The 24,491-nt window shown below is 38.6% G+C and overlaps 1 long non-coding RNA gene across 1 annotated transcript in view; it reads right to left on the reverse strand.

Moving 5' to 3' along the window:
* LOC109496972 overlaps positions 1–24,491 on the reverse strand; it is a 703,487-nt gene that overhangs the window by 512,922 nt on the left and 166,074 nt on the right. Inside the window, exons 4-5 of the long non-coding RNA XR_006594810.1 lie at positions 7,173–7,309; positions 6,213–6,278 (exon numbers count right to left, since the gene is read on the reverse strand). This is a non-coding gene — a long non-coding RNA (uncharacterized LOC109496972). The remainder of the gene's footprint in view (positions 1–6,212; positions 6,279–7,172; positions 7,310–24,491) is intronic.

The following is a 24,491-nucleotide window of genomic DNA, read 5'->3' on the forward strand; positions in this document are numbered from 1 at the left end:
AGGGAAATAGAGACAAGTAATAGCTACCTACTACATGCTCACATTTCTACCTAATCATGGCCTCCTCAGTCACAGGTACTATGTACCAGTGTGGAGACTGACCATGGGTCTGACATCTTTGATGGGGAGGAATATGTGCATATAGCTAATAACATGGGAGAGGAAATAAAAATATGGGTCTTGGGAAAAAAACAACAACATAGTGACATGAGTGGATACAGGTTGTAGGTTAATCAAAACTAGCTGGGATTAAGGAAGACTTTGAGAAAGTACATTTGAACTCAGTTTTACAATATGTGTAGGATCTGGATAAGGACTTCTTGAATGCCAGGACTTCAAATCCATGAACTCAAATGGGAAACAAAATCACATCTTGATATTCACCAATCTCTGACATTTAACATTCCTTCATTTACTAAAGTAAACCACACACATAATAGTTTTGGTAGGACCTGTGATTCGGTCACCAGTAGAAATCATAGGTACCCTCATGGCATGTTACTACATTACAGATAATTGAAATATTATTTATGTTCATCGCTCCCTTGAAATTACAGTAATTATTAGACCAACTGTTACATCTTATTTATGAGTCCATTAGAAAAGCACATACATTACCCTAACAAATTAAGTTTTTAAATGTGTGTTCATTATTTTTAAATATAATTGGCTTTCTGTGTAAATTTATAGATTTTATATTATGCATTTTAGAATGCTGTTCTGACAAGAAGTGAACAGACTTTACCAGATGCCAAATGGGCCCATGGCACAAAGGAAACTAAGAACCTGTAACAGAAAATGGAAACTGGAGAGGTGCCTGGGTGGCTCAGTGGGTTAAGCAGCTGACTCTGGGTTTCAGCTCAGGTAATCATCTCACACTTCATGAGTACAAGCCCTGCATCAGGCTCCACAGCTGGCAGCATGGAGCCTGCTTGGGATATTCTCTCTCTCTCTCTCTCTCTCTCTCTCTCTCTCTCTCTCTCTCTCCCCCCCCCTCCCCTACTCATGTTGTCTCTGTCTCTCTCAAAATAAGTAAATAAACTTAAAAAATAAAAGAAAATGGAGAATGGAGTAGACACATTTGTCACATAACAGTATAGACAAATATACAAAAGGATGACTCCATGATTTTGAGAAATGACTTCATGATTTAAGAATAACAAGAATCAGACCTGACATTTTTATAGTTCTTTAATGTGGTTCAAACACTGATATTAGTCAATTTAGCACTCTAAAAATTTTATGAGGTCATTATGATTATTGCCCCCATTTTACAGATAAGGAAACACACAAAGACAGGTTGAGTGATTTGACCATAGTAACACAGCTGTTAAGAGTTAGAGGTTACCAAGCTGACAACAAATATGTTATACTGCTACACAATAATAATGGCATTCCTAAAAATAGCAATGATCATGTACTAAGTGCTGCATAGGCATCAGGCATTGTGATAGTGCATTACAAACTTCATGTAGTTTAATTCTTATGACCATTCTGGAAGGTAGTTATTATCCCTACAGTACAGAAAGTGAGGCTTAGAAAAACTATGAGATTTTCCCAAGTCAGACAATAAGTGGCTAAAGGAGAATCTGAACTCAGGTTAATATGATATCAAGCCTAGCCTCTTAATGTCTTCAGCCAGGCCAAGAAGTTTTATTTTAGTCTGTGGCAACAGGGAAACACTAACGGCTTTTGATGGGAAACCTACATTATATATCTGTATTTTTTTTAATATATGAAATTTATTGTCAAATTGGTTTCCATACAACACCCAGTGCTCATCCCAAAAGATGCCTTCTTCAATAACCATCACCTACCCTTCCCTCCCTCCCACTCCCCAATGTGATCTGTATTTTAAACAGATTGACATGGCAATAATATGGAAGATAGTTGGAGCAAAAAGCTGGAAGCAATGAGATCAGTTAAGCAGCCATTGGAGAACCTGTCCAAGGAGAAGTTAAGATAAAAGTAAGCAGAGATAGGAAAGGCATTTGAGGGAAATAATGCTATCTGGTACAAATCAGACATCACAGGGGGCAGCGTAACAAGTGGAGAGGCCAATGACACCACCCAGGTGTCTAGCTAGTGATTATGGGACCACTAAATGGAACAAGGAACAAAGGAGGACAAAAAAACCATGAGCTCTTCCTTGCACATAATGAGTCTGAGGTACCCATGAAATACCTTGGTGGGTGTATTCAACGGAAAGTTGGAAGTTTGGGTGTGGTCCTCTATAACTGAGATGTAGTTTGTGTCCTGCAGATGTTCCTACGTTCCTGGACTAGATCAAAGTAGTGGAGCCAATGGAAGAGCTGAGAAATGGACAGAAAGGCTTAGGATGCAGACATCAAGAGAGGAAATTGCTCTTAATAATAGAGGGAATTAGTGGAGACAAGAGAAAAAGAAAGAGTAATAAAACAATGAAATATATCCTCAAAAAATAATTTGAATTCCTTTATTTTTTATTTTTGAGAGAGAGAGAGAGAGACAGAGTGTGAGCAGGGGAGGGACAGAGAGAGAGGGAGACATAGAATCCGAAGCAGGCTCCAGACTCTGAGCTGTCAGCACAGAGCCCAACGCAGGGCTTGAACTCAGGAACCGTGAGATCATGACCAGAGCTGAAGTTAGACACTTAACTGACTCAGCCACACAAGCGCCCCTTGAATTCCTTTTTTGAGGCTCTTTAAAGCAGGTAGGAATAGTCTTCTTAGACATATTTAAGTCCTTATTTGCATAGAGGCAGAGAGATGGAAAAAATGACACTATTAGGTCCTGCCTGATCCAGTCACAGATTGGGAGTTCTAAGATAAATGATGAAAACAACATTTGGGCTCCTGCATAAGGAGAGAGGCTAAGACGGGGAGCAGGTGAGTAAGAAACTATCTTTTCAGTCGGAAAACTGGAATGAGGGAGGTGTGTGTGTCCATGTGTGTGTATGGTGGGGGCTGGCCTTAAATTGTTTACATTTCTATGCCACGGTTACAACATTGAAAAACTCTAGAAACAGCTTACATAGAAATTTAAACCATGAAAATAGAAAAAGAGCCTGAATATGAATGTGGTAATTTCTATAAAAAGCCATGATTCTTTGGTGGGGCAGGGGGGGATATAGAGTGGTGGATAATAAACTACTCAAGCAGGTGAATCATTTTAAATACCTGGGAAATCTCAATAGCCCAGGGGAGGAAAGAATCCTGAAGCTAAGAGATTAAAATTTATTACAATAAAGAAGAACATTAAAGGAGATTTATAATATCATCACAAAGCCGATTATTAATTTTGGCAGGGCAACTTGGATATGGAAAGGAGAAGATAAAAAGACAATATGGTAGAAGCTGTTGAAATGAAATTTCCTGTCTTACTTGAGGCTTGGATAAGATTTAAAGAGTGAAAATACACAGGATGCAGAATATTGGTAGTCAGTGGTAATTGGTGACCAGAATTTACTTTTACAAAAACAGAAAAGATCAACTGGAAAACACATTGAGACTTTGAAATACCAGGTAGTCTGAACCAAACAAGACACCCCAGATAATGCCTGCCCATTCAAATATAGATCCCATCGATACCAAGAGTAAGAACCAGTCTTCTGTGTCTGACTCGATTAGAAGTCTTCTGATTTGCCCACTAACAGAAAATCAAACCCTCCTTGAGGAAAAGAGAAAAGTCTTGACTTCTGAACCAGGAAGTACTAGGGCTAGCATTACATTTCAAGTCAGCTTGAGGCAGAGGCTCAAATGCTTTCCCAAGAACTCTGTTCTCTTTGTCTCTCAGATCAGCTCTGCTCTTCTCTTTCTGTGATTTCTTTCTCACTCAGTCTCTCCTCCTGATCTCAAGGTAGCTGCCTAGCTCTAGACCTTACCTCCTCACAGTTTTCCAACCAGTGGGAGAAGCACTGCTCTCCCTACAATGGTCAAGCATGAATCTCAGATATGATGCTCACTGACCAAATGGGAGCCTTCTGCCCATCCCCAGCCAATCACCATGCTCAAAGGAATGTGATACGATAATTGGCTTAAACCAATCTGAGCCCAGCCCTGGAGTGTGGGGGAAAGGTGAAGATTAAATCATAGGAGTTAAAAATGAGGGGCGGTTCCCCAACAAAAAGTAGGGGATGTCTTTCACAAATAGGGACAAGGAATGCAAAATATAATAAACATTCACTGTAGTTAACAAGCTTCAGTTCTGAGAGTCCCACCCTGTGTATAATTTAAGCTTCTTATGCTAAAATGTTAATCCATTCCATAGATCAAGGGTGGTGTCAAGTACATATCAATAAGCAAAAATCCTCATTGTTGCAATGGAGAAGAGTCTTTTGATATTTCATATGGGTGGTCTGCCTAATTGGAGTAATTCTAGTTATTGTAATTGAGTTATTTTCATATTTGTGCAAACAAGTTAAGGAAGATGATAATGGAATATATATTTAGCAAGGTAAAATCACCTATCCACACAGTCATCAAATATCATATTGTTTATCATGTAAAGAGCTTTTGATTCTTTTTTAAAAAAAAAATCTTTTAACATTTATTTTTAAGAGACAGAGAGAGAGAGAGAGAGACAGAGCACAAGTGGGGGAGGGGCAGAGAGAGAGAGGGAGACACAGAATCTAAAGCAGGCTCCAGGCTCCGAGCTCCGAGCTGTCAGCACAGAGCCCAACGTGGGGTTCAAACCCACAAACCATGAGATCATGACCTGAGCCGAAGTCGGCCACTTAACCAACTGAGCCACCCAGGTACCCCTCAATCGTTTTCTTTTTTTTTTTTTAGTTCCTCTGGTGATCACCTGTGCCTCCATGCTGTAAGATGTCCACCATTCACTGGTTCCAGTTTCACTAAGAAAGGTCTGAACATATTAATTACAACCTCTTAGACTTCCGTGCAATTCATGCTGTTGAGAACATCAAATCTCTTGGAAAATAACAAAGGAGGGTGGGGGTTAAGCATTACAGATTTTGGCACAGCACACAACAAAGCAGCACACAGTCACTTTTTTTTTTTAAGAGAATGTGATTTTTAAAGAGAATGTGATTTTTAAAGAGAATGTGATTATCATGCAGAAGAAAGAAGTCAAAAGGCACTGGATCTCCTGCTCCATAGGTGGGGGTATTTGAACACATTAACACATTAAACTTTTTTAACATCTGGGAGAAGAGTTACACTCTCTATGTTATAGTTTCACAGTGTATAATTACAAATGCCAATCCAGCCACAGCAAAGGCTGCCTTGAATATATTAAAGGAAAAACCATGCATCTCTGGGGGGAGACAAAGTAAGAGAAGAAAATTGCATTGTGTCATCATCCACCAGGCAGGGGTATTTCTCTGCACTGGGAGTGCAGAAGAAGAAAATATACATATAGGGAAAGGTCCCTACACATGAAGGCAAGTACCAGAAGTGGCATTCTGTTCTGTCTGCTCAACCTCACCTCTTTCTTCCCACACTCCCTCTTCTCACTTGCCTAAGAGAGCCTCAACACAAAACAGCTCAAATAGAGGACTCATTAGAAAAATACACTTCTTCACAGAAACCAAGCTCTGATTTCTTAGAATCTTACTTACAATATGATTTTTAAAACAAAAACAAAAACAAACAAACAAAAAAAAGCTCTTTCTGGCTGCCTTCACATCATGTTGTCAGCTTTCAAATACAAAATGAATTACAATTCTTTTGTGTCACCAAAAGCAAAGCAGATAGAAAATCTTCCAGGAGGATGTATTCAAGAAACTCAGCAAATCGTGTATTACAAATAGACAAGCAAGATGCCCCAGAAATACACAATCCAGTTCTTTTTCGGTGTCTACAAGCATGAGAGGGATGTTCAGGATCAGTCTTCCATGGGTATGGCAGGTAGCTCTGAAGCACATTCACTCCCTCACTGAATGGACATTGGCTAATGCTTATTATGTGCCAGACACTGTGCTGTTTACCTCCATATGTTTTTTCATTCAATCCTCACTTTATCTTCATTTTTAGTGATGAAAAACCTGGGGGCTCAGAGAGGTTAAATAACTTGTCCAAATGCATAAATCCAGACAGTGGTAGAGCCAGGTTTTTGACCAGCATCTGCCTGAATCCAAAGCTCATGTATTTTCAGTACACCATACTGCCCTCTGTGAAAGGCACTTAAAAAAATTTTCCCTGCCTAACGTGGGGTTAAAGATTCATGAAGATGATGCTACCTGGACCTCAGGGCCCAAGGTTAAGTCTCACCTGAGATACAGGGACTACTCCAGGGCCTCCAGCCACCTTGCATTCAGCAATGTCTGCATCTAGGACCTTGGGAAGAAGAGAGGAATCTTCCTTCAGGAAACAACATCAGGACCCAGGAAAAGGTGGCTCCAAAGGGAGCACCAAAGACTCCCCTGGGCTTACCCTCAGGAATGAGGACAGAGAGCCCAAGGTTGAGGAGACATCCATCTAAGAAAGAACATCAAGTACTACAGATCTGGGTCAGTGCTTTGGGAATGCTTGGACATCTATGGGATTTGCCCCTTCCCTTTGCATCTTGTTTATGTTAAATCTTTTTATGATTTCAATGTTTAGAAATCAACTCCCTGAAGCCAGGAAGAAGAAAAAAAGGCACAGGAGCATATTTGCCTGAGAAGCCAGGGAGGTAGGGCCATACGAATGGCATTCACCTCCACAGCCTGTCCAGGGAAGGGTGCAGTGGCTTAAAACTATGTCCACAAATTGATACTCCACTCATGAAGAGGTGGAGCCTAATGTCCCTCCCTTTGAGGGTGGGCTAGGCCTAGTGACCCACCTCGAATGGGAAGTAGAATAGAGCAGAAATCACATGTGACTTCAGAGATGAGGTCATAAAAATGGTAGTATGGCTTCCATTTCAGTGGCTCTTTCCTTTGAGTCACTTACTTGGGGGAAGCCAGTTTTCAGGTTGTAAGTAGCCCTATGTAAAGACCCACATGGCAAGGAATTGGGATCTCCTAACAACAGCCACAGGAATGAGGTTGAAATTGAATCCCCCAGCCTCAATCAAGTTAACACTTTGACTACAACCTCGTGACAGACCCTAAGCCAAAACCACCCATGTAAGTCACTCCCAGATTCCTGATCTCAGAAATTGTGTAGAATGATTCATTTTGTCTTAAAGAGCTACATTTGGGGATAATTTTAACACAGCAAGTAATACATATAAATAATATGAGATACCTCAATGTTCAGAGAAGAATAGCATTGAAGAGTAAGGAAGGCTAGATGATTCTTGAGGCTTTTCTGATTCTTGAAGCATGGCTCTGAGACCCAATATGGGAGGAAGGGGCTTCCTAGGCTCCTTACCTGGAAAAAAACTGGAGAAGTTCCCAAAAAGGTTAAAAAGGGGAATATTTTTTTTTCTTTTTTCCCCTATGTAAAGAAAACCTGTTTACAGATCTTCCAAGTGGGGCACCTGAATGGCTCAGTCAGTTAAGCATCCAACTCTTGATTTCAGCTCAAGTCATCATCTTATGGTTCCTGAGTTTGGTTCCAGCCCTGCACCAGGCTCTGCACTGACTGGGATTCTCTCTCTCCTTCTCTCTCTCTCTGCCCTTCCTCTGCTCCATGCTCACACACACATGTTCCCTCTCTCAAAATGAAGAAATAAACTTAAAAAGAAAGATCCTTTAACTGAGGACTTTAAGAGACAAAATCGATGAACATAAGGGAAGGGAAACAAAAATAATATAAAAAAAAGGGAAGGGGACACAACAGAAGAGACTCATAAATATGGAGAACAAACTGAAGGTTGCTAGAGGGGTTGTGGGAGGGGGGATGGGCTAAATGCGTAAGGGGCATTAAGGGATCTACTCCTGAAATCATTGTTTCACTATATGCTAACTAATTCGGATGTAAATTTTAAAAAATAAAAAATAAAATAAAAAAAATATCCTTTGTGCAACATAGAAATATAGGAAACATATTTAAATTTATGCTATACAAATGTTTGTGTAAAGGAGAGTGATGATATATTATTAGCTGTTAGAAAATCATATTAAGCCATCACAAAATGTGCCACAATTGTATCTTGGTTGTCTCTTCTCTGGAAGATGCTGACTAGATATTTTGGGAAGTGAGAGGTTGTTCTTGCCATCAAAGGGCACAGAGGTTTCTTACAAAGCAGAGATACGAAGAGTCATCATCTATTTAATAAATGCTTCTGTACCAGTTACTATGTGTCAGGTACTTCATTTGCCTGTGGACAGATGATATGAAATCAGATGCAGCTCTGCCCTCGGGATCTTGGAGTTTACATGGAAACAGACAAGATAATAAGATACTCTAATACTACACGTGATAAGGACTAAGCATTGGATATTCACAAAAGCACAGAACAGGGTGGTAACATAAGCATATACAGTAACACCTTGGATTGCAAGTAAGTTGTTCTATGAATGTTCAACAAGATGAGCAGAGATTTGTAATAAGTTTTAACTTGATAAAGAAGCAAGGTCTTGCAATTTGAGTATTACATGACCCAAACATCACATGGTTTGGTTCCTCTGAGCCAATGGTTCCTCTCTCTCTCCCTCCCTGCCTCTCTATCTCTCTGTCTCTCTGTCTCTCTCTCTCTGAGATTGTGGGTGATCATCTCCCATGCTCAGCTGCTTTGTCTCAGGCTGCAGTGTTTGGAAGAAATTAGCGATTTTTCAGAACGTTGGAAGGTGCCCACAACTGGCACTAGTGTATCTTTTGGGACTTCAAAGCACCTATGGACAGACCTTTGCTTTTCCATACAAGAGTAAGCTTAGGAATGCTTTGCTTAATTCTGGGTCATTAAATAGGTTTCCTGTTAAAGTTGCACAAAAAGAAAAAGATTCCACTCAGCCAACAGACAGCAGTGATTCTGTTAGTGAAAGTGAAAGTCGTCCTGTACAATAACCCTCTACCCTCTTCTGTCTTTCACATCAGCCACGAAGGCTTTCAAAGGTAAGTGTAGTTTCATCTGTTCATTTTTTATTTATATTTTGTATTTTCTTCATTATTTTGTATTATGTTACAGTATTATAATCACTTGCATATGAATTTTTTGGGTTGTGGAATGAATTGTCTGAGTTTCCATTATTTCTTACTGGGAAATTCACTTTGATATACAAGTGCTTTGGATTACAAGCATATTTCTGGAATGAAACATGAGGGAACGCTTCTAGATAATTAACAATACCAAAGTTTGAGGTGTGAAACAAGAGATGTGGACACTAAGAAGTCTGAAGAAGTGAGACTTCCCAGTGGGTTGTGATTATCAGAGGAGAATCGACTAGAGAGGGAAATACGGGCCCTTAAAAGACAACTGATGAATCTACCCCCAAAACCAAGAGCACACTGTATACACTCTATGTTAGCCATCTTGACAATAAATTATATGTAAAGGAAAGTAGTAAGGAAAATAGTCAAAAAAGTGAAGGAGACATGTCATAGAGATCACTTTACCAGCGTTAAATCTTTACATGAGAGTATTTAAAAGAGGGGAAAGAGCATTTGAGAAAGTCAGTGTCTTAGTTGCTATAATAATGCTGCATGACACACAATCACCTAATCTCAGGGTCTTTATGGCAAATTCATCTTTTTTCTCACTCTTGAATCTTTGGGATAGACAGGGCAGCTGTGCCTCAGATTATGAGTTGGACTCCAGTTCGCTCATGTGTGTGCACCCTGGGCCCTAGCCTTCAGGGACAGTGGTTGCCTGGGGTATGCTCTTCTCATGGTAGGTCACAGACAGGGAAATCCATGCAAGCAAAGTTCTGTTTGAATCATATTCACTCAACTTCCCTCAGTGGAAGCAAGTCATATACTCAATTTCAACAGCCATGGGATGGCAAAGTATGCTCTACTCACATGGAGAGGTAATGCAAAGTTACCTGGCGAAGACTGGGGTTTACAATCTTCTTGTGAAAAAATGGAAACAGTAGTGCAATTTATCATAGCCAGTCAGAAAGTTTTTCATTTATGGTCCAGGAAGTAGAGACCTATTAAAGTTTTTGAGCATCAGAGTGGCAGGCAGTGGAAACATTTCAGTAGAGCACAGATCAGACATTGGAAGCTAGTGCCACACAGTTCGTGTGTACAGCAATAGAAAAGGTAACTATAATTTAACAATGGTGATCAAGGAGAATGAAGGCTGGGGAAATCACTTGAAGGGTGGACTGAGAGGACTTTAATGACTGATTGGAAAATGACGACAGACAGATAAAGCTAGAAGAAAAGTACAAGATGATTCTAATATCTCATATTTGGATGAGGAGAAGTTGTGTGTGTCATGCTCACTTAAAGGAGTGGAGTTGATGTGGAAGATGGGAAAATAATAGACTGTGGTATATAATATGGGGTCTTATGGTGCATTTGATGTATGGAGTAGCCAAGCTGGGGCAGCCAAGAAATGTCTAGAAGGCGGAAAGTTCCCATTAACATCTGGGAGAAAGGTCAGATTTGAATATGTATAATTAAAGTCCATCCATATGAAGGAGTAGTTGAAATTCTCAAGGAAGTGAGCATAAATAGAAAGGACCCAAGTTTATAGGACGAGGATACTGGGGTGAGGTAGATGAACAAAGATTGTAAGACAAGGATAGTGATACTCTGCATGAGAAACAATAACTCTGTAGACAATAATACATAGGAAACAAAATTCTCGATGTAATTATCTTAGATATGTCTTTGTCCATATTAAAATTACTTTGGGATTTTAAAACAGATTGCATTTCTGTGCCTTTGTAGAGCATTATCTATAAAACAAGAACATGTAAAGATGGGAATTTACGGATGCTAAAAAGCCAGAAGAGAAATGCAGCAGCTGGAGTGTTCATGAAAGCATAATCTGTTATGTGTGGAAATAAGCAGCATACATTTGCTATGATGGGGCAACCCTTATGAAACTTCATTGCAGCAAAGTGAAAAATCCGAGCAGAGAAACTTTTCCAGCCCAAAGGGAGAAATGTGATGAATTCTTTTAATTTTCTTTAAAGTCAAATGCTCCCTTGCATATGCCAATATCACAAGAGAAGAACAAAACTGGCTGTGTATTCGTATTGTACACTTCTTTAAAAATTAAATGAATCCACTTAATGTATTAGATAATCACTATTTCTTCATGACCATATTATGTATGATGTCAAGTCAAACATGTACAGTAGAATCTTAATTGAACCATGGAAACATGTACAAATGAGACATTCATCCATTATACGGGATATGCACGCAAACTATGGTTCACAAAACACTTTTGTACACATGATAGTCTTTGATCTTCACACAATGCCTATAAAACAGTCCTAGGATATGTTCTTACTCAATTTACAAATGAAGAAACAAAGCATAAAACATTAAATCATTTTCTCAATATCATGTAGCTGAAGGGTTGAAGTGGCTTTCAAATCATGTTTGGTGTCCTTCCTATCCCATCAAGATACCTACACAAAAAGGAGTCCTCCTAAATCCCTCCACCTCCTCCCCTCCACTGAGACTTCTATTGTCTATTTATTGCCTGCCAGATAAAATTCAACATTCTTTACAGAGCATACAAGCATCTTTGTAATCAGTCTTTCTTTTACCACTCTGATCTCACCCTCTGCCACTATCTTCCCACCCACCTCAACACACGGATTTCTCCACCATGATTATCTGGTGACCATGGGGCTCCCTCTGGTCTTGGTGGCACCGTCTGAAGAGGGCAAAAAGAAGTTTCCCCACTTGGGTCATCAGGTGTTTCTTGATGGAAGAAAGTGTAGTTTGGTGGGATTCCTACCAGTGTCTCCCAGCTTCCCAGTGTCTCTGAGCAAAGGAGTGAGTATTAGGTCTTTAGGGACAAAAAGGCTGTCTGGACTAAACCGCTTGCTATAACCTGGTTCCTTTTTCTGGTTCTGCTGGCCCATCTGGAATTTGGGGGTCAGGGAAGAAAGAGCCTACATGTAAAAAGAGGTGTCCTGTCCAGGGCAGCTTGCTATACCTTGGTTCTTTTTGCTAGTTCTGACACCTTCCCTTTCTATCTCCTGATAAAAAAAGGGATGGGGGAATCTCAATATTGGTGTGGAAGGAGAAGCAGTCCCTTGTTTCTGGCAGACCTCTCAATCTATCCTTCTTCCAAGGGTATCAGGCTCACCTCGTGTTGTTAAAGGGACTTCTGTTCAATTCAGGGGAAGAAAAAGCTTCCTGGGCTATCTTTTGTGGTTACATGAGGAGTCAGGAAATGCCAGGTGTGTAACCTTCCTCTGTTGGGTAACAGGACACAAAACCACCTGGAAGAACACTCTATTGTTCTTCCAAAGCTAGATCCCCAAGTAGCTCGCCTTCTTCTTACCACCTAGCAGAGTTATCCTTTGGTTGTCTCTTACACCATTTCTAGGGTTTTTAGTCATGGTTAGCAGAGAAGAGCAGAAATAATGGGCCTAAGACATCTTGTTTGGATCAAAAATAAGCCCATGTAGGGGTGCCTGGGTGGCTCAGTCAGTGAAACATTCAACTTCAGCTCAGGTCATGATCTCACAGCTCATGAGTTCAAGCCCCACGCTGGGCTCTGGGCTAACACCTCAGAACCTGGAGCCTATTTCAGATTCTGTGTCTTCCTCTCTTTCTGCTCCTCCCTTGCTCATGCTCTGTCTCTCAAAAATAAACAAACATTAAAAAAAGTAAACCCATGTTATTTTATCATATCAAAGCCAGGATTTTTGTTAGTATAATTATTTCAGACATGACTCAGTAATGTCTTTATGTTTCTCATTCCTCTCTTCAACCCATATCTCCTGCCCTCTCCATGCCTTCTTGCTCCCATCTCCAATGTCCTCACCCCAACCTTCAGCCCTTTTGTTTCAGTGAGCTCATGGAACTCTCCTGCCTCCTTCCATCCTCTCTTCAACTTTTACCTAATAATAACCATACCAGTCATCATCATCATCATCATCATCATCATCACTATCATCATTATCATCACCAAGATTAAAAATGAAGCTGGTAGGAGGTACCTAGAAAATACATGCAGATATAGCCACCAAGGCTAGGTAAGATAGGGACTAAGGGCAGAGATAACCCTTAAGAGCAACCAAGAAAGCGAAATCAGAACTGCTAAGGACTGAAGTTGAAGGATGCTGAGCACCAGTATGGCTGAAGTTTAATATTAGAAATGTGTGTGACATGTGTATTTTCAAAACTTTACACTTCACTTGTGTTTTGAAGTGTTCATAAATTATTGGCTTGAAATATATTCAATAGCTTCACTTGTTAAATTTATGAATTCTAAATGATTTAAAACAAAATACTAGTATTCCCATTACTACTTTAGTGTCATGTATTTACATGGAACCAATAGTAAAATGCAGGTAGCGATACCTTCTTCAGTGTTGAAATTGCTCATCATACATCACACTGCTCTTTAAACATGTCAACATTTGAGCATTTTAATAATCATTCATCTCCAATCTTTTAACAAAGTAAATACTTCTACCACACATTGAGCAAGACAAGAACAGCCTAGGATTATTTAGATACTACAGAAATTTGGACAAAACAGAAAACCCCAGCTTGTGTCAAAGTGTGGCATGCCCCTAGGCTACTGTTCAACATGGCAGTCTGCAAAGTATCCTTGTACATTGTGAATGTATTACTGTGGAACCCTACACATTCACAACAAAATCAAAGATACAAGTTAATGAAAACCCAGGGGCTTTCAGAATGTTGCAATAGGTAACATAAATGTAAGCAATAGGTATCATAAAGTGCCACGTTGCACAATGGAAAACAGCTAAGACTGTTGTGTAGAACAAAGATATTATGCCATATCCAAATGCACTTACTAAAAATACAGATGCTATAATTTCAGTATGTGGGTTTTATAACTATGGTCCTATGGGCTTTTTTCTATGAAATACTCATTAAATCTACCATTTCTATTTTTTGTGTTTGATAATAATTGCTTGAGAAAAGATAAAAGGTGAATGTTGAAACTGTTCTACAGTTTCCATTTACCACACCTGGTGACAATGACTAATTCATAGAGATAATAACAAAAAGTAATTCCCTTAACACATACATATACATATTTTTTACTCCTTATTGCTCATTCCAGTTATATACTTCTGTTTCCACGGAAAACAGATTGGCAGGAGAGAAACAGCTGCTCTTATCATACCTATTCCAAGTGGATCATGCAAATATCATCCTCTTTGTTTTTCCCAGAATTCTCTTTAGATAGAACACCGCACCTCTAGAATTTTAACGCCCACACCATTGCTCCTAATGTTTCTGATATAGAAGAGAGGCTCTATCTTTCCCACTACCTCAAAGTCTTACCTGGACATTCCATCCACCAAGAATAGTTTTGTCCTCCAACTCCTAAAGAATAACTGTCATAAAATCAAAGAATCTCTAAATGGGACAGAATCCTGTTTTAGCCTGTCCTCAGTGTTTAAGTTCATATCTATTTATCCATTCAACAAGCATTAGTTAAAACTTGCTTCATCACAAGACACTGTTCTAGACAAAATATGTAACTGAGGACACACACACATTCCATATTCCTAAAGAACATATCAGTACACCTTCTTTAGAACTGAAATTTGTCAGTTATTTAGGGTTACATTCTTTCAGCCCTTAAATAGCTCATGATGGTAACTTTATCCCTGTCTTCTCTAGTCTGAATGTCTCCAACTCTACTGAACCAATGCATTTTACTTTTAATATCTGCCTATGTCTACTCCCCAACTAAACTGTAAGCTTCTAAGAGCCAAGTTTCACATACTATCTCTATTCATCTAGCACAGGGTTTTTCAGCCCCAACATTATTGCCTGGATAATTCTTTTTTTCTGGGGAGCTCTTCTGTGCTTTACAGGATGCATAGCAGCATCCACAGCTCCTACTCTATAGGTGCCAAGAGGAACCCCCCTTCCAACTATGCACTGAAAATGTTTCCAGGCTTATCCAAATTTTCCTGGGGAATAAATCACACCTGGTGACCACTGGTCTAGCACTATATCTGGCAATGTACCATGCACTGATATACAACTCACATTTATAGAGTAAATTACCATTTGCAAAATTTTTCAAATATAGGTCTCAGTGATGCTCATGATAGCTTTTGAATTATGTCTTTATGCTCAATTTGTATTTGAGACTCAAACCTGGGTAGTTTGAATCCAGAGTCAGCACTTTGAACCGAGCTGTGTAACCCTGGGAAATGTAGTCAATATTCCTGAATCTCAGTTGCCTCACCTATGAGATGGAAGAAAATAGACACACTCATCTCAGAGTGTTGTAGTGATGATTACATGAGACAAACCTAGCACATAAGGGCTCGATAAAAATTGGCTCACATTATTATTCCAATAAACACAGATATGAATGCTGTGGCTGGGTGAGTGTTCCATTAAGTCATCAGGAGGGAAAAAAAAGAGTTATCAGGAAAAACTTTATCTCTTTTTGGAGATTCAAAAGGTGTTATGACTTAGGTTTGATAACATATATTATCTTTCCCACAATATGAAAACATCCTGTCTGTGACAATGGAGAAGTAGGACCACATTCAAAGATAAAAAGAGACAAGTAAAGAGATGAGAGACAAATAGAGAGACAGAGAGTGAGAAAGACAAAAGGAAAATATTTGACATTAAATGAACCTCCAGTTCCAGCCCTGTTTGCAACTAGTTATGCCTTTGAACTTCCTAGTACTTGAACTAATGTAACCAGTAAACCCGTTACATTCCTTTTTATGCTTAGGTTAAGTAAGGATGAGTTTCTATCTCCATCATTTGAAAGAAGTTTGACTAATATAGATATTCAGGATGACTCTTTACTGTCACCCAAAGAAAACTGTTCTCTTACAACCATGAAACCATGACAGAGGTCATAAATTGATTAATCTAGTTCAAGATCAAAGGAATATTACTGAGGGATAAAATATACCGTGGTTTTCCCTAAATAGTTTCTGTTTAATTCTGTTTTTCTGTAATTTATAATGGACAAAGTTATTCCAGTTAAATGTCCACACTATGTAATTAGCACTTACAACATACAAAAAACACTTTCGTAGGTCTAAGCATATACTGAGAAAATGAAGTGTTCTCTAACTTTACATGCAATTTTCTAGAAGGACAAACAAGTAAGATTAAAAGATAGCATATTATGGCATAAACAGAGTTCTTTGGAGCCAGACCAAAGGATTTAAAAAAGGAACTTCCATACATGACAGATGCCAGTTTTGTCCCCCAGTGTAAATATTCATTCATATTGTGCATGCACACTCATACACACACACACACACCCCTCTCAATTGTAATATTCTCCTGATCAAAGGGAATAACAAACAGAAATATACAAATAGCAACATGAATCCATCAAAATTATGACCAAAGAGAGAACAGTCAACTCAAGCTGTGAGCAAAGGCTCACCCTATCATTGGCACCTCAAGTGCAGCATTTGATTGGGGGCCACAATTCTCTTGTATTGTTTGTATGCAGTTTCAACCAGAATGGAGCTGGGTTGAAGATTAAGGGGGTTACCTAAAAATAGCAGAGAAAATTAATCTTTATACTATAAAACTCTTCAGCCAGAAAGGAAATCTGGGACTAGCAAGTCCTCTGAAAACATACAAATATGTTTTCTTCTCAAACTATAATTCTCTTGCTTTCCAATAATCTAGCTTTTGCAACACCTCTATGGTATCCCTATTAATACCATGTTTCCTCTACTGACTACTGTTTTAGGCCTGCAATCCTACAGTTTTCTAATTTGCCACTTCTTAGTTTGCTAGAAAAGAAAATCTACTTAGGCAAATATATCAAGAAAGACACAGATTAACAAACCAAGCTACTGATCAAATTTATATACTTATTTATTTATATGCTTAATGTGGGAGAAAGCACATTTGAACACGGAGAGAAAATCTGTTCTTAAAACTGAATGTATATATTACCCTGGTCCACCAAGTTCAGGGGAGCAAAATGTGATGCCATAATAAAAATGAAAAATTTTACAGAACTTTAGAGTTTAAAAGTGCTTTTTTTACATCCATATTTTGATTTATTCCTCTCACAGGGTTGGAATTGTTTCAGATGAGGAAAGAGAGGCTCAAAAAATTTAAGGAACAAAAACCCAAGTTATAAGCTAGAAAGTGGTAGAGTTAGGACTCAGATACAAGCCCAATGACCCTACATTCCATGATATTTCCACCATACATATTGACACATTGAGCCTTAATTTTCAGAGAGCAGATGGTGTCACTCCAGGCTGAATTTCAGAGATCAAGACTGGAGAATAATGGGGGAAAGGAGTTTGAAATGATAACACATTAACAGTCACCATCTACCTGTGTAACTAGGAGAAATAATAATCTCATCCTTAACCTTTCCCTTCCCTCCCTACATTCTCTCCCTCAGATCGGTTACCATAGGCAAAGACATTCTTCCTACATCCATATGGTCTATATAAAAACGATGAAGTCACATATACAAGTCTCCATCCCATTCTTAGGCATTCAAGAACTGATTTTGCATGAAAATAGAATATTGTAGTAGAAGAATTAATATCTCTTTTGCACTTGGCAGGTAATTTTTTTTCATCAATTAGAAGAAACAGATACCTTAATTTGGATTTCTGACACCATGCTCACTCAAGTCTGTACCATTTTTCTCTCTCAGGGGGTGGTACCATACTATGCACTGCATGGCCTATGGGCATGTCTTCCTTTGTTGGTGTATGTCTGTACAAGTGTAGGACTTGTCTTCACGAAGCCCAATCTATGAATAGTCAAGAAATCCCTCCACAGACTGGTCCAAAAAAGTGACGAGTCTGGCAAATACTTCAGGTAAATGATAATATTACAGTGAAATTTCACTTTGATAAACAATTAGATTGTATTTATCAACACAAATAAATGAGCATGAAAATAAAAAGCAGGACATACATGCCTTCACACTTTTGTCTCCATCTTCAGGGGTAAAATCCAGGCCAGTAAGTGAGCAAAGAGAGATAGGCCTCTCTCAGAAGAAATGGAACACATAAACTATCGCACCTGTGGCAGAGCATTGGAGGAAGAGTCAGCCACCATACAAGTAGGTAAAAAGTCAGCTAAAATTTTAATTCATTCCTTAAAAGCTAATTGTAGGCTAGAATGTCATTTTGTCATACCTCCAGACACAAGTGGTATCTACATTTCCCAGAGCTCTTTACTGAGGACTCATAAGAAGTGTTGGGGACAAAAAAGATCCTGGAGAAACTCTCCCTTGGTACAGAATCTCAGCGCAAGGGGTGATCAGTAGCTGCTGGGGGAAAGGAACAAAGCCCTTCCCACTTTCCCAGACTTCTCTTTCCTAGAAAGCAAAGAGGGAGAGGAAAATAAATTTTGTCACTGCCAGGGCACAGCAAAGAACCATTGCAAATGGAGGATGGGTAGGTGAAGCCACTCCAGAGAACTGGAAACTATCCTGGGTCAAAAACCCTATACCAAGCAGAGGTTGCTATGACAAAAGATGAAGCAGGAAACTACCAGCTAAGACCAACTACAGATCCAAGTTAAAGTTGGGTTCTCAGGAGGCAGGAAGGAATGCCAAGAAGGCATTGCTCCTGAGACACAGATGCACATTGTCATGTACACCTGAGGCTGGGCCATGACAACAGAGCATCCTTCTTAGCCCTACCATGAGGGTAAAACGGAGGAAGGAGAAACATGAGCCCTTTGCAGGAGGAGGGGCAAGAGCCTGGAGATGCCATCTGTGCCACAGTGTGTGGGAAAAGCTGAAAGTTGAGGGTGGGTGTGTAAAATACTAATTCATGGGTCCACAACGGTAGCAATCAATGGTTGAATACACAAATAAATAATAAATGGGGAGAAGAGACAGATCTCTGTGAGGATTTCTCAATCATTTATAGATATCCTACCCTCAAATGGGTGAAACATAACTCCCCACACCTTAAATGTAAGGTGCACATGGTGACTTCTCTAAAAAGAGTACAATATGAATATGGGGAAAATCTGGAAAATACAACTCAACCATGACAAGGTCAGTATCAACAGTGATGAGTCATATTAACAGCATGTATTCTTGGAGTGACATAATGAGAATGGTAATTGACCTCTGTGTATTCCTCCAAAGAATCTACAACTCCAGTATAACTATAAGAAACAAAATAATCCAAGAAATCTCAATTGTGAGACATCCTACAAAATAAATGACCAGTACTTCTTATAATTCTCCACGTCTTGAAAATTATAAAAATTCTGAGAAACCATCACAAACAAGATGAACCTAAGGAGACATGTCAACCAAATACAAGGAGGTATTCTGGATAGGATTCTAGAAAAGGGACATTAGATAAAAACTAAGAAAATTAGTCCATAAAAATATAACTAATGTTAGTCCATTAATTTTAATAAATGCACCATGGAGATATAATGATAACACAATTTTTATACTTTCATACTTTATATTTTACATGTAACCAATATGCAAATAATAATGAGGTGTCAACATTGTATCCAAATATACCATATGAACATAAGATATTAATAATGAAAGAAAGTGGATGTAGAGTACATGGTAATTTTCTGTACTGTCTTCACATTTTGTCTATCTAAAATTAACCCCAAACTAAGATTTTATTAAAATATAAGGTCAAAATAAGGGACTTCTCAGGCTTCTCAACAAAAATTCTGAGAAACCATCACAAACAAGATGAACCTAAGGAGACATGTCAACCACATACAAGGAGGTATTCTGGATAGGATTCTAGAAAAGAACAAATGAACAGATATTTTTGTTGCCAGCAAACATGTGATCTAAGAAATTACAAAGGATGTTCTTTGGGCAGAAGGAATAAGATCTCAGACAGAAACTTGCATTTATATAAAGAAAGGAAAAGATCTGTAAATGCTTCAAATAAAGGTAAACATGTATATATTTTTTACTTTAAATGTCTCCTAAAGAAAACTCACTGCCTAAAGCAAACTTCATTACATTGTTCTGTGGCATTTGCAACACACACAGAAGTATATCAAGACAACAGTACAAATGATGTGTGGGAGGGAATGGAAGGTCCTTGTGTGGTACATGGTCCCATAAAATTACTTGAAGGCAGATAGTGGAAAGTTTAAAATATAAATAATGTAAAAGACTAAGTAAACTGCAAAATTACAGTGGGTGCCACAAAATTAACTCATGATTAAAGGAGTGAGACATGAAATAATTTAGAAAAGCCCATGAGGAAAGACCGAAATAAAGGAAATAAAGAAATCAGTAGTCACATTATTTGGTTTTGGAGGGTTTTTATTTTCCTGCTTTTTCTATTCTAACTAGAGAGATAATAATGTTTAGAATCAAAATACCCCAAAAGACAATATAGTGATTTCACCCATAAAGCTCTTGGACTTTAATTTTGCTTAAAACCTTTTTTTGGCTTGTGCCTTGCCTGGGACAGCATGAGTTAAAGGTGTGAAACAGAGGTGCATATTTTGATGTGAGTCTATGACTCTGGGTCTTCCTAAGAGTAGGGAAAGATGAGGGAGGGGATTATCTAAAGACAGGAGTAAAAAGAGCAGAAGCTGACCAGGATGGTTTCAGCTCCTGATTTAGCATCTTCAGTCTGTGATCTTGGGCAACATTTGACTTCACAAGACCCTCAACTGCTCAGGCATATCCTGAGGCTAACACTCCCTACTTTAGGGAAGTTTTAAGGATAAAATAAAGGCACATAGTAGGTCATCAATAAATGTTAGCTGCCATAACAGCAAGATGTTGCCCTAACAGCAAGATGCCAATGAAGTATATTTTACTCAAAACTAAGGATGAGATTGAAAACACATAATAGACAAAACATCACCCAACCCAACAGGTATCACAACCAATAAGAATGGATACTACCATGAAAAACATCACCAGACTCTGCCAAGTCAGACTGGATGATTATCAACTTGAAACTACAAGTTATTTTCACTTCTAATGTCAGCCTGATCACCCTGTCATAATTATCATGGACTACTTCAAACACAATTATTTCTTAACTTTTGTTTCTGTGATAAGCAAAGCAAACACCATTAAAGAACCTGTTTCCTGGTAGGTTGAAGCCTGAATTTTAAGTGTTTTGGCAATAAATCAACTGTGGTTTTGTATCATGTTTTACAAACATTTGTGATTTCTCTTCTAAGTGGAAGCAAGAGTACCATGTGGGCCTATTTCTAAATTTTATTGTTAGTCTTCTCTTCAAGTTTCTCCTTCTTCTCCTCCTTCTCCTTGCCCTCCTCCCCCTTCTCCCCTTCTCATTTTTTCCTCCTTTTTTAAATACATCCTCAAGATATTAACATTTTGGTTTATATGAGAGGTTTACATCCACCAACTATTTAGTCTAATTTTTGTCTGATTGTGTTCTTTACTTGATTTTAATTCATTCTGTCTGATTAACAACTACTGAATAGCAACAAGATATAAAGTGCCTAACTACAAGATTAAACATATAAATACATATATGAAGTCTTGGGAAAATTTCTGCTTATGTAGACAGATTAGGAAGCTAAACTAGATGGCATGAGAATCTAATCTAGAATGCTTACCATCAGAGTTAGACATTGAAATAAATTTACTTGTACAAGAGGGTCAGCAGCATATTTGTCAAAAGGTATGCCTGACTGAGAAGTCAGGAGAACTAGGTGGAGGAAATGACAAGTCAACAGAGAGTGCAGAGATTTTCTGAAGAGTAGAAAGTTCTAAGAGACCTCCCTAAATGGAGGGACCATAATCCAAGGACCTGAGCTTCAGCCTGGCCAAAGCCCAGAGTTGCCTGACATGAGAAAGTTGATTCATGCCAATCAAATACAAGAACCTGAAGCACATGGGCCACAAGCCAGTCTGCTAGTTTCCAGTGGGGGTATCCTGTTCTAATCACTAGAAATCTTAGTCCCCCATCTAGGTCCCCATCATTCTCAAATCAGAAGCCTGAGACATCAAAATGTTGCAGTGTGACAGATTGAAAGTTTTATTTCCAATGCTAAGTGCCCAGAAAACTTCGCGATTGCAATTCTAAATGCCTGAAATGGCATGCCCAACCTGTCCCAGCAATCACGAAAATCACCGTGGTCCCGATCCAAGGAGACACTGAAGATAGAGTAAAAACAGAAAACAGGAATATGTTGCTTCTCTTTAAAATACACATAAATTTTCTTTCCCTTTAATCATCTTATTTCCTAACCTACAATATCTGAGATGCTTAGTAGTGTTCAAAATACCTGAGTTTTTTTGCTGGATTCATGAGCAATTGGAGGGATACCAATAAATAGATTGCCCAATGTGTAAATACCCAGCCATTTTAAAAGACTTGCAGAAACTGTAATTCTGGACTGAACAAAACATCTTTTGACCTCAGGAGGGTCAGAGGTGATAAATTCTCATGCCACCTCATAATGAAAGCACGAACCCACAACCTGTCCTTCTGGTTGCATTCTGAAGATGATATAATGAATCAACTGACAAATATGCATCAAAGAAGGCCAATATTAGGCTAGACCCTGGCCTCTGAAACAACTAAAAGGGCCCTAATGCTGCTGATTGAGAGAGTATTCCTGCAAAGGTAAGGAACACTTTGGTTCAATAATTAATGTCTTCTTGTTTAAGAGTTTGGTATAGTCACATTTGCTTTTGGAAACACCATAAATGGAAAATAGGAACTAATGTTAGTCCAGATCCCTCAGCAGTGAAGCTACAGATGGATATACTAGGGAGTATGAATTTAGAACAAAGGGCTGGATGTTTTTTAGGGCAATTTTGTTAAGGCTACAGTAAGAACTCATACCTGAACTGCAGTAAGAGTTGATTTTTGCCACTGAAAGGTACTAAACACACACTGCCAACATCTAGCTCTGGAATACCTATCCTAGCCCTACCAAAACCATTCTCTTCTTCTTACAGTCTTTCCCCATTCATATGTAACTGATTATATTTCCACTTACTACATTACAATCATTGTTCTGTCCTATGACCTGAGAAATGCAGGCCACCTTGAATGGATTTTCATAAACTTCTTAATCACTTGTATATCATCTTTTGGTGTGCTCCCCCACATGAAATATTCCATACACTGTGCCTATATTTTCTTAACTTGACTCTGAGAAGGCTGGTGTTACTCACTATTGACCTCAGAAATAAACATATATAGTAGTTTCAACTTGATCTATTTGTATGACTTTGTGCAAAGAATTTCATCAGTCTCACTTTGGTTTCCTCATCAATAGTAAGAGGACTAAACTCAATGATCTGAGAGTTTTTCCAGTCCTGTCACCTGTGGTTATACACTTGCCCTTCTTTGGCCATGGTAGGCACTAAACAACAGAGACAGAGGGTACAGAAATATGACATAATGGTCATGTATTCAGTATTAAGAAGTAACAATTCTATATTTGCATTAAAAAACAATGAAAATATTAAAATATTCATTGCCAAAAGAAGTGAACTCTTTCCACAAACTTACAAAATTGCTGCCTTACCAGAAATCCAATTTAATGCAAGGCACTATAATATCAAGGATATATTACTCAGTATGTTCCCTTTAAATACTGCTGTTAAAACTGTTTATATCCTTGAGCATAATTTTTATTGCTCTAGGAGCCACTATTTTCCTGTGGGAACACATCTCTGAAATTTTGTCAATAGGAAAGAAAGATTCAATTTACAGAAATTTGATTTACAAACAACTCTTGAGATCTTGTAGTGCTCTTGGATGTCCCCTGGTGGGCAACTATAGTCAATGCAAGTTTAATAAAGCAGTTAATACATGTGGTATCACCAGCTCTTCTGCTCTCTCTCCTTTGCCCAAAAACTGTAGCCTGTTTTAGGATCTATTATCACATATTGCATTTGAAGGTAAATCAGATATCATTTGCCTCCACATATTAAACAGGAGTACTAATTTAAACAGGAGTACTAATCGCAAAAGTCACAAGAGCTTTGTCCAAGATCATAGAACCAGTCACAGGCCAAGTTGGGACTGGATTCCAAATGATGTGACAACCAAAAGTCCCATAAAGCTTTTTATAAGTTCCCATCTCTCAGCATACCAAGGAGCCTATGCTTCTTTGTTTTCTTCTTCTATTGTGAATATATGCAAAACAGTAAAATTGTAATTGCAAGAATTGTATACCCTCATTGAGCTCATTTGGTTTAAATGCAGAGTGCTATGATTCTTGTTGTTTATTATCCAGAACTAAAACTCCTTCATGTGTTTTGGGAAAAAAAGGAAATGATAGAGCAGAATTAGGATGCATAAGTCCATTTAATTATTGTTTACAAGTCTCAGTGAAGCAGTATGCCAAGAATTTCCTTGCCACCCATCCTGTATTCTAGATGAAGAGCCACAGCCTGAACACTGACTGCCATGGAGTCTGAATAGTCCTGCCAGGTTTTAAGCAAGTCAATCCATCAAACTAGAACTCAGTGAGTACTAGCACAAGAATTGCTCCAAATGTGAAAGGAAGGATGAAATAATTGTCTTAATACTAGACATCTCATGGGAAATCGTTCAAATCCTGGTA

Source organism: Felis catus, chromosome A2, assembly GCF_018350175.1.
Source record: "Felis catus isolate Fca126 chromosome A2, F.catus_Fca126_mat1.0, whole genome shotgun sequence".
Classification (NCBI taxonomy): Eukaryota; Metazoa; Chordata; class Mammalia; order Carnivora; family Felidae; genus Felis; species Felis catus.